Consider the following 12,426-nt stretch of genomic DNA (forward strand, 5'->3'; position numbering starts at 1 on the left):
TGCTCAGGCCCTTAGGGATGACTTTGAGACATAAAGTGACCTCTAGGTTTCCGTATGAAGGAGGTACAGGCATCCGAAGGACTTGTTCCCGGTGTAAATCAGACCACTAGAAGTAGCAAGAAGAAATTCATGGAGGATTTCTTGAAGATAAACAAGGGTCAGGCAGTTCAAAAGTGAAGACTTAAAAGGAGAACCATTGTGGTAGATGATGTTTTACTACTAAATGTGGTAAATGTTGATGAGGGAAAGGAAACTAAAGCTGTGGATGATTTTGCTACTAGTATAGCCTAGAGATGCGGTAGGGCTTTGTCCAATCTAAATGTGGAGATAAAGGCAGTGGGTACTAAGCAAAAAATGGGGTGTCGATGCATCAGGTCCATCTAAGGTAGCCCCAAAAGTCAGAAAGAAGAAAGCAGATTGATGACTCCGACAATGAGGGACCTGGAACTAAGGCAATAGGTCAGATATCAAAGGAGCAGGTCAAAGAACCAATAAGTGAATAAATCCAAGTTATAAGACAACAAATTTTTCTTTATGGATGGGTATTTGATCTAGACATCTTTGAAATTCCTGGAATGAGGGACCCGATGTCAATGATAATATTTTAGAAATGGTTCCACCTATTTGATCAAACTCTCCCTAATTTACATGCTAAAGAGGTTGTGGACTTATATAATAAGATGGAATTCTGTAATGCTAATACTAGTCTGCTCTCCCATATGAAAGGAGTAAAAATTTATTTTGATGAGAAAGTGCTCGATAAGAAATTGGATATACCTGCTAAAGGGGTTAGGTCCATAGAAAAGACGACTGCCTCTATGAAGTTCCTCGTTATTGCTAGCAAGTTAGAAGATGACAAATTGGAACGTCTTCTAAAGAAGCAAATGAAAAGTGAAATTAGATTGTGTTTGAGTTTATGAATAAAGAGATGCCCCCTTGTCCAAAAAAGAGGAATGGTGCCTCTAAGGTTGATACGTTTATTACGGAGACTTTGTCCTATTTTCAAAGAATCAAACTTCCTATACTTCGTTTGAGACATATAGATAAGGTTGTCAACGTGAAAAAGGGCAAGCATGGGTTGCCTTATGTTTTTCTACTCAACAGTGTGTTTGATTTCTTCAAGGTGCCATTTGATTATGGAGTTGTAGGGACCAGAAAGCTAATGCTCCACAACTTTGGATGAATGTGAGGTTGGTAAAAGCAAGGAGGGTGTGAACACTCACACAGTTGTCTGATGTAATCTCTACTAAAGTACGAGCAAATGTGAAGGTGGATCGTGTGGCTGTATTACTAGCCCGAAAAGATGCCAAAATAGCACACCTAATGTATACTTTATATAAAGATTCTTCAAAACACATCGAGAGACCTGGTATGGTGGATGATCTGAATGTTGAAAATGCTCGGCTAAATAGATAGATTGCATATTTGACAAACAAGCTACTCAAAAATTGTGCTATTGCAAATGAATTCCTCACTCTCTATCTCAAATCCCTTTCCAAGTTTCCACTAAAGTCCATTGTTTGTGTCACATTCATTCCTGCTGTTACTAGATGTGGCATGTGCCTGTTTGAATTTTCTAACTTCTCCAGTAATGGTTGTTCGTCTATCTTTAAATAAATGATGTTTTGTCCAAGTGTTTGCCTACTCTTTGATGTTATGTTGATAAATTTTTATTCATGATGTTGTTGCTTGAGTTAATCTATTTCAATATACTTCTGCTTGGTTTACTATTTAATCTTTTTAATGAAGCCAAAAAGGGGAAAACATATGTACGGGAACAGGTACACAGGTGCATAAATTGAGGAATGAGGGGTACATAGGTGCATAATAAGGGAATGAAGTAAGTGCATCAGGTGAACAAGAACATGTTATCACTGATCATTGATAACGCTCAATACACTTCAAGTTTATGCAAGACGAACGTTGTCAATACAATACCCAACTATGAGTCGGTGTCGAATTCACAAGGAGTGCAAACTTAGAATTCACAACTTGTAAAATGTTGAGAGTTAACTATGTTTTAACCCGTAATACCAAATTCTACAATAAATGAGAATATATTGGGGGGGTTATGGTTTTAGGTGAATTTAAATGCGAAAAAAATTAATACTATTATGAGATTGACAAACTTAGGAGTTCTTCCAAATTGAGAGAGGTCTTGGGATTATGTCATATTAGGTGGAATTCATGCTTGGGTTATCAATAATTAGTACAAGTTTAGATAAGGGTTTGGGGGTAGGCTAGATTTTAGATTTTGTTGTTAATCATTCAATAAAACACCAAATCTCGCTCATGATTTTTTTGGAACACCTCACAAGTGTCACAACTTTACCAATCAACTACCTCAACTAGCACCCTTATTTCTAAGATGATGCATATGAAAAGAACCAATTCAATAACACTCTTAATTCTATGAGTGCAAGAAATAAGCTAATTCAAGTTGTTGTTCACAATTACTCCTCACTCACATCCCTCTTTCAAGGATGATGTGGGATCCAAGACAATTGGGGTTCTCACACCGAATTCTCAATTCAAACATGAAATAAAAGCAAAACCTATCACAATTACCTAATTAATTGGACTAATAATCCATACCCAAAAATTATTCACCACCTAATCAAATATAACCCGAAGAGATTAAGTTTAGCTACTTATGAAATTAAAGAGAAGAAATATACCCAAATTGACATTCCACTCATCCATTGAAAGCAAAGTAAATATATGCTTTAAGCTTTAAATTCAATCAAATAAATCAAAATCTCTCTTAGGAACACACCACATATTGTTTTTTTACTCACAAAATTGTTCTCAAACTCTCAAAATTGGGACTGAGTAGCGTGAAATGACAAGTCTGCCCCTAGAACTTTATCGATAGTCGGATCGCACCTTCTTGGTTTTGGTAGCGACCCCTACAATCACAGAGTTGATCTCACGATTGCCACTCTCGGACATTATTGACAGATCGCGATCGCAACTCTCAAATTGCAATAACAATATCTGAGAGTCGTCTGATGGAGCTTATCTTCAGCCTTTGTCAATCTATTGGTCCTTTTCCTTCCTTTCAAGCTTTGCCTCAACTCTTTTTCATTAGATTTACCTGTAAGATCACAAACACTGGAAATTAGTTCATTTTATATAGAACTAATCTCATATATTCCATCATTTCACTATAGTGTTCAAGAATTTAGATGTAAATGAGTGGAAAATTTGCCACTCATCAACACCCCCAACATAAAATCTTGCATGTCCCCAAGCAACACTACTTTACACTCAGGGAGATTATTCAACTTTGTAGCCTTCAATTTTTAACCAAATGATCACCATGATTTCGACATTGATTAGGACCCACAATTAGTCAACAAGTTTGAGAAGTGCTATCCAAAAAAATCCCCTCAAAAGCAAACATATTTTCAAGAATGCAGAGGACTTTAAGGAACAATCAAGTAATAAAAACTAACTCTCAAGATGTGGCTCTCTATTAATTGTGACTTAGATATACTCATTTGCCTCATTTTCAGAACATGACAATATCACCAAACTATATTAGTTTACATGCCTCCTCATGAAATAAAGTCCCAACACACCATAATTTCAATCATGCAACAAGGGACTTATATGTAAGTACTCACACTCATAAAGAACTTCTTAATGTAAACAAGTATCATGTCATATACTTGCCCTTATTTTCGATCATTACAAACTCGAAGACACTTGGTTAGAGATCTCGAAGGGCTTTTTCCAAGCTTGTAATGTAGGTTTGGGAAATAGTAGGATAAACATTTAGGATGAAAGTACCTACACCCTCCTTGAATGCCACATAAAAAATAATTTATATCAAACTTTAGATCATTGACCACTTAGTTCATTTCTAAATCACACATGTGCCTATATCTATGTAATACCCGTGCTTTTTTCCTAGCTAGAAATCATCTCAAGGATGCTAGAACTTACTTTGAAATGCAAACCTATCTTTGTACACGTGGTACTTTTGATATTTCACTTTCTATCGCATGGGAAATTGAGTTACCTTTCCAACGGTACCAATTTTGTTCAAATCCGACAACAGATGAGGAAATTATGGACGTTTTACTTGGAACTGTCAGAAACGCCCAGGTATGATAGCCAAGTTGATGAAGACCACCACATAAGTGACGGACCGCCACTTTGACCATCACAACCAAGGCAGTTGAGCCACGTACTAGATAAGGACTGACGGACGAGTTGACGAACCATCAAAGTTATGACAGACCATCATCCAGGCCATCAACACTTATCCAGTGAACCCCATTTCTAGCCCACATATGATGAGCTAAGTGATGGACCGTTAAGTGTCTGATGGACCGTCAGTCGGACTGTCACATGCCACGTTCAGTTTATTTCTAGGTAATTTTAATAGGGGTATTCTGGTCACTTACCACTCGCCTATATACCCAGATGAGTTCGAATTTAGCCATTTTGCTCATTATTATTCTACAAACAAAAACTAGGGTTTCTCTCTGAATTTAATCCCCAAGAACAAAAGCCAATCCTATTCAAGAATCAAAGGATTTCAAACCCTTCAAGTTCAAAAACATCAAGAACCCTGAGTCAAGTATGCGTAGTGTTCATCTACGGATTCCTTTCATCTGTGGATTTCAAGAATCAATCTTTAAATACCAAATCATAAATATTTTATGATGATATGATTGTATTCATGTTGGTGATTGTTGTTTGTGCTATAGAGTAGTAATTTGATGAACTTTCATGAAGGTTATGATCATGTAGTTAGAACCCATGAATTTGGGTAGTTTAATATGGTGAAATTCATGAACACACCTATGCCTTAAATAATGCATGAAAGGTGTTTGATAAAATGCTTAGAATGCTAGAAATTTCATGTTTACATGGTCCCATATTATCTACATGACAAATCCATGTTAATTATATAATTCAATATGAATTTCATGTCATTGTTTTGTTGTTATTATTGTGGTATGAAATATTTATGATAATGAAGTGATACAATATGTACATGATATTTATCCTATGCACTCCCTACCATGCACAAGATGTTGAAAACTACATGTGGTATATTATCCCCTACTTATGATATTATGAATTGTGAACTCCAATCTTGTGATCAAGTCATATCATGTGCGTTAGTTTCCTTCCATCAAGTCCTGAGGGTATTCATACCCAAAAAATATAGTTGTGTGTCTAGAGCCAAGTCACGTTATCTCAATAATATCAGTCAAGCCATGATCTATAGAACTCAGTAATTCATGTGACTCAGGAAACCTCTGAAATCTCATGATCTCAACAAAAATCTTAGATAGTAGTGCTATTCCATCAGTCAATGGAAGTCAGTTACTTAGTCCATGTACAGTCAGTTAAATCATGTTCAGTCTTTTTATATGGGAGTACAATTTAGCACCAAGTGAACCCGAGGATGGGAACTCACCTGCCAGTTTAGGGTGTGATTCTTAGCAGTCATCCTTGTGTTCCAAAACTACGTAGCCAGTGTAGGTTGAGACATCTTAACCTGTCAGACTAAGGTTGATAAGGTGGCTTAACCTGTCAGTTTAGGGTTCCCACTGTTCTCATTTGAGTACCTTCCAGATGAGGGTCACTCACAACTATCCTTACCAGTGGCGCGGTATTGACACCTCTCCAGTCAGGGCAGAGATTGGACCCCAACTTAGGTATATGAATTATTGGGGCATGTTGGTTAAAAAACTACCTCCCATAATTTCAGGCTCATTCTCAGTAAAAGAACTTAGATAGTTTTTCAAATATCAGTATACCAGGACTGCCAGATACAGTCAAACTCAGTTATAGTACAGAACTCAGATAGTTCCATCAGACCCAGGACTGTCAGACAAAGTCACCCATGTTGATAGAACCATAGTTTCAGTCATGTCAGATATCAGTAAATCATGTATTATCGAACAGATCGACTATTATGTATTTAAGTTTCCAGTTATTATTTATGTATATTTGCACTCTCACGTTCATATTAGTCAGTCAGTTATCATAGCTCATTCATTTAAATCCTTTTTATTTAGCCTACCTCACTCGTATACTCAGTACTTCAGTTGTATTGATGTATTTTCGCTATGGTACTTTCTTTTTATATTACACCATAGGTTCAGAGACACGAGTTCTATACTAGCAGTAGCATTCGCATTCCAGTATACAGAGCTGCAGTGAGTCCACTTCATTCGAGGACGATATGGTTTAACTCATTTATTATTTTATTAGTTTTCAGTTTATGGAGTTGGTTGGAGACATGTTCCTTTAACTCCTTATTCAGTCAATGCTCGAGGCTTTAAGATACAGTTCAGATTTAGTTTAGTTTTGATTCAGACTTTAGTTATCTTGGGTATTTTTCACCCATATGGATGTTATAATTATTTCAGTTGAACCTTATAGTATAATGTTTATGTTTTCCACATAGTACATGTATGTTATGCAGTGTAAAGGTACAGATATAAGTCATGGGTTAGCTTGTGGTCCCTCGGGGTCATGAGCATCGTGTAGTATTCTGGTTCAGAAAATTGGGGTGTTACAAACTTGGTATCAGAGAATAAGGTTCAATAAAGTCCTAAAAAGTCTTAAAGTCGCATCTAGTAGAGTCTTGTGCATGGGTATGTTGCATGCCACATTTATGTACAAGAGGCTATGAAATGTTTTAGGAACAGTTTTTCTTCTTTCAGTATTCATGTCGTGCTAGTGAGCATAATCTCAACTTAAACTCTCAGTCTAATCCGTTCTTATCTTATTTCAGAGTATGCCTCCAAAAAGAAGAAACCAGCCAGTTCCTCAGCCCGATGACCCTTTGGGGGAGCATATTTCTTATGTGGAGTTTAGAGCCGCATTCACCACACTTTCTCAATCTGTGGCTACCCAGAATGAACGACCACCAGTTATTTCAGCTAATCCAGTGGCCAATTATGTATCAGCTAGAATTAGGAATTCACCCGAATGAACCCTCCATCTTTCTTCGGGTCTAAGTCAGATGAAGAACCTCAGGAGTTTATTGACCAAGTCCAGAAGGTCATTGACATCATGGGAGTTACTTCTATTTTAGAGCACCGAGTTAGCCACATACCAGTTATAGGATATTGCTCACACTTGGTACAAATAGTAAAAGTCTGAGAGGTTAGAGGATGCAGGTCCTATAGAGTGGAAGGAATTTCTCATATCTTTCTTAGACAGATTTTTTCCCCAAGAGCTGAGGGAGGCCAAAGTTCTTGAGTTTATCAACCTCAGGCAGGGAAATATGACGGTTAGGATGTATTCTCTCAGATTTACTCAGATAGCCAGATATGCCCCTCATGTGGTTGCAGACAACAGGGCTAAGATGAGCAAGTTCGTGTCAAAAGTGAATGATAGTGTGGTAAATGAGTATAGATCTGCGATACTGAACAGTTATATAACTTTAGCCAGTCTCATGACCCAGGCTCAGATAATAGATGAGAAAAAGATTAGGGCTAGGGAGAGGCAGAATAAGAGAGCAAGATCAGGCAATTTCAGTTTTGCTCAGCCCAAATCAGAGGGAGAAAATCATTCCCAATTACGGCCCAAGTCATCAGCTCCAGTTCAGTATTCAGCCAGTGCTCCATCTCCTAAGTTCAGAGATAGAGAACTCAGCTCTAAATCTTAGGGCAGTGTCAGCAATGCCTAAACTAATCCCCTATGTCAAACTTATAGTAAGAACCACCAGGGTGTTTGCATAGCCGATAGTGATGTTGTTTTAGTTATGGTAAGCCAGGCCATAGTGTTAGAAATTGTCCTCAGTCCAGTTATCAGGGTCAGCAAAATTGTTCCACATCTCAGTCCAGTCGCCCAAACCAGCAGGGTGCTACTTCTAGTGCTACTAGTAGGCAACGCCCAAACAAACTCTATGCTCTCCAGACTCAATAGGATCAGGAAAATTCTCCTGATGTCGTTGCTGGTATGTTACAGTTTTTCCATGTTCATGTTTATGCTTTGCTAGACCAGGTGCATCCTTGTCTTTTATTAACCCTTACACAGCAGGCGATTTCAAAATCAGTACTAAAATTTTAGTAGAGCCTTTTCCAGTCTCTACCCCAGTGGGTAAAACCATCATAGCTCGATGGATATACAGGAACTGCCTGGTTATGATATTTCAGAAATCCACGTCAGTAGATTTAGTCGAGTTAGAGATGACTGATTTTGATATTATTCTTGACATGGATTGGCTTCATTCCTGCTATACCACAGTCAACTGCAGAAATAGGATAGTTCAGTTTCAGTTCCCGAATGAGCTCGTCCTAGAATGGAAGGGTAGTACTTCATATTTTAAGGGTCAGCTTGTTTCCTACCTTCGGGCAAGGAAAATGATTTCTAAGGGGTACATGTATCATCTCATGCATATTAAAGATTTCAATTCTGAATATCCTAGTTTTGAATCAGTCCCAGTGGTTAATGAATATTCAGACGTATTTCCCGAAGATCTTCCAAGTATTTCTCTCAAAAGGGAAATAGACTTCTGCATAGACCTTTACCCAGATACTCAGCCTATTTCTATTCCGCCATACAGAATGGCACCAACAGAACTCAATGAACTGAAAGATCAGTTAAAAGATCTCTTAGATAAGGGATTCATCAAGCCCAGTGTATCCCCATGGGGTGCACCAGTCTTACTCATGCACAAGAAAGATGGTTCTCTCAGGATGTGTATCGATTACCGTCAGCTCAACAAAGTTACGATCAAGAACAAGTATCCTCTTCCCAGGATAGATGACTTGTTTGACCAACTTTAGGATGCCAATTATTTCTGCAAGATAGACCAAAGGTAAGGCTATCATCAGCTCAGAGTTAAAGAATGTGATACCCCGAAGATAGCTTTCTGTACTCGGTATGGTCACTTCGAATTTCTAGTTATATCCTTTGGTCTTACAAATGACCCTGCAGCTTTCATGGACTTGATGAATCGGGTGTTCAAAAAGTACTTGGACATGTTCATCATAGTCTTCATAGATGATATTCTGGTCTATTCTTGAATAAAGCGTGATCATTCAGACCACTTAGAATTGTTCTTCAAACTCTTAGAGATATCAGTTGTTCGCCAAGTTCAGTAAATGTGAATTTTGGCTAAGATCAGTAGCATTCCTTGGCCATATTATTTCCAGTGATGGCATTAGAGTAGATCCTTAGAAGACCAAAGCGGTAAGAAACTGGCCTCACCTTGTCTCTCCATCAAATATCAGGAGTTTCTTGGGTTTGTTTAGCTATTACATACGCTTTGTCGAGGGATTTTCTTATATTACATCTCCTATGTCTGGATTGACTCAGAAGAAGGTTAAGTTTTAGTGGTCAGATTTTTGTGAGAAGAGTTTTCAAGAGTTGAAAACTTGACTCATCTCAGCCCTAGTTCTAACTCTTCTAGATGGTTCAGACGGTTTTGTAGTATATTGTGATACGTCCAGAGTGGGTTTAGGTTGTGTCCTCATGCAGTGTGGTAAGATCATAGCCTACGTCTCCAGAAAGCTAAAGCCCCATTAGAAAAAATTATCCTACTCATGATCTTGAGTTAGCAGCCGTAGTATTTTCCTTAAAGATTTGAAGGCATTATCTATCCGGAGTTCATATAGATATCTTCACAGATCATAAGAGTCTCCAGTATGTCTTTTTTGAGAAAGATCTCAATCTTCATCAGAGAAGATAGTTAGAGCTTTTGAAAGATTATGATATGAGTGTTCTTTATCATCCGAGCAAGGCCAACATTATGGATGACGCTCTCAGTAGAATCTCCATGGGTAGTGTTTCTCACGTAGAGGATGGTAAGGAGAAGATAGCCTAGGAAATTCATCAGCTTGCCAGACTAGGCATTCGCTTAGTCGACTCTTCAGAGGGTGGTGTATATGTTTAGAGTAGCTCAGAGTCATCTCTAGTTTTTGAGGTGGAAGAAAATCAAAACAGGGATCCCAGCCTTGTCAAGCTAAAAGAGTCAGTTCAAAATCAAAAGGTAGAGGCTTTCTCCCAAGGGGGAGATGGTGTTTTTCATTGTAAGGGTCGTCTGTGTGTTCCAGGTATAGATGACTTGAGGCAGCAAATTCTTGTAGAGGTGCATGGTGTGCATACTCTATTCATCCAGGGGCCACTAAGATGTGCTGTAACTTGAAGGAGATCTATTGGTGGAGTGGGATAAAAAGAGATGTTGCAGAGTTTATGGCTAAGTGCTCTACATATCAGCAGGTTAAGATAGAGCATCAAAAAACCTAGTGGGTCTATGCAGGAATTCACTAATCCTACTTGGAAGTGGGAAGAAGTGAATATGGATTTTATGACGAGTTTGCCTCGAACTTGTCATCAGCACGATTCGGTTTGGTTTATTGTAGACAGAATAACCAAGTCAACTCATTTCCTTCCAGTTTGTACCTCTTATTTAGTCGAGGGTTATGCCAAACTCTATATCAGGGAGTTGCTTAGATTACACGGTGTTCCATTATCTATCATCTCAAATAGAGGTACACAGTTTACCTCTCACTTTTGAAAAGCGTTCTAAAAGGGTCTTGGTACCCAAGTTCATCTCAGTACCGCCTTTCATCCTCAGACAGATGGTCAAGCAGAGAGGACCATTCAGACTCTTGAAGAAATACTAAGGGCGTGTGCAGTTGATTTTAAGGGAAGTTGGGATGACCACTTGCCTCTGATTGAGTTTGCATACAACAATAGCTATCATTCTAGTATTCAGATGGCTTCATTTAAAGATATCTATGGTAGGAGGTGTAGATCTCCAGTCGGTTGGTTTGAATTTATTGAGGCCTCATTCATCGATCCTAAATTAGTATTCGATGCCTTAGAGAAAGTTCAGTTGATCAGAGAGAGACTTTGTGCTGCTCAGAGCCGACAGAAGTCTTATGCAGATGTTCACAGAAAGGATCTCGAGTTTGAGGTCAATTACTATATTTATCTCAAAAATCTCTTCCATGAAGGGAGTGAAGAGGTCCGGCAAGAAAGGGAAAATCAGTCCTCGCAATGTCAGTCCCTTCAAGATTCTCAGTCGCTTCGACAAGGTAGCTTATGAGCTTGAATTTCCTTAAGATCTACTCTCAGTTCATCCGGTATTCCATGTCTCCTTGATCAAGAAGTACGTAAGTGACCCAGCAGTTGTAGTCCCTTTTCAGAACATTGATGTTCAGGACATCCTCTCTTATGAAAAGATTCCAGTCAAAATTTTAGACTATTAGATTCGTAGGCTGAGGAACAAAGAAGTCCCTCTAGTCAAAGTTCTTTGGCAAAATCAGTCTATTGAGGGAGATACTTGGGAAGCAGAAGCAGACATGCGTACCAAGTACCCTCACCTTTTCTCCACCAACCCATATCAAGCTCAAGGTAACAGTGCTCTTTAAGCTAATTCAGTTTCACATTCAGCATTCAATACAACTTGATATTTCGTTTTATGTTTATGTTCCATCACAAATTTGGTATCAAGTACCATTGCATATTCAGTCATGCATACATGTATCAGTCCAGTAAATAATCATGCATCAGATATGCATGTTCAGTATAATGCATTTGGTTTGTCAGTCATAAGATCATGTTCCAGCTACTCATGTTCAAATTATTGTTTCCCCTCTCAGTCAGTTCCATGCGAGGATGAATGTTCTCAAGGGGGAGATATTGTAATACCCGTGACTTTTTCCTAGCTAAAAATCATCTCAAAGATGCTAGGACTTACTTTTAAATGCAAACTTATCTTTGTACACTTGGTATTTTTTAGATTTTCACTTTCTATCATGTGGGAAATTGAGTTAGCTTTCAAATAGTACCAATTTTGTCCAAATCTGACATCAGACGAGGAAGTTATGGACATTTTACTTGGAACTGTCAAAAATGCCTAGGTATGACGAACAAGTTGACAAAGACCGCCACATAAGTGACGGACCGCCACTTTGACCGTTACAGCCAAGGCAGTTGAGCCACGTACTAGATAAGGACTGACGGATGAGTTGACGGACCGTTAAAGTTATGACGGACCATCATCCAGGCCGTCAACTCTTATTCAGTGAACTCTATTTCTGGCCTACATCTGATGGGCTAAGTGACGGACCGTCAAGTGTCTGATGGACCGTCATTTAGACCATCATATGCCACATTTAGTTTATTTCTAGGTTGTTTTAACAAGGGTATTTTGGTCACTTACCACTCACCTATATACCCATATGATTCTGAATTCAACTATTTTGCTCATTATTATTCTACAAACAAAAACTTGGGTTTCTCTTTGAATTTAATTCCCAAGAACAAGACTCAATCCTCTTCAAGAATCAAAGGATTTCAAACCCTTCAAGTTTAAAAACGTCAGGAACCCTGAGTCAGGTATGCGTAGTGTTCATCCATGGATTCCTTTCGTCCATGGAGTTAAAGAATCAATCTTTAAATACCAAATCATAAATGTTTTGTGGTGATATGATT

Source organism: Capsicum annuum, chromosome 6 (genome assembly GCF_002878395.1).
Source record: "Capsicum annuum cultivar UCD-10X-F1 chromosome 6, UCD10Xv1.1, whole genome shotgun sequence".
Taxonomy (NCBI): Eukaryota; Viridiplantae; Streptophyta; class Magnoliopsida; order Solanales; family Solanaceae; genus Capsicum; species Capsicum annuum.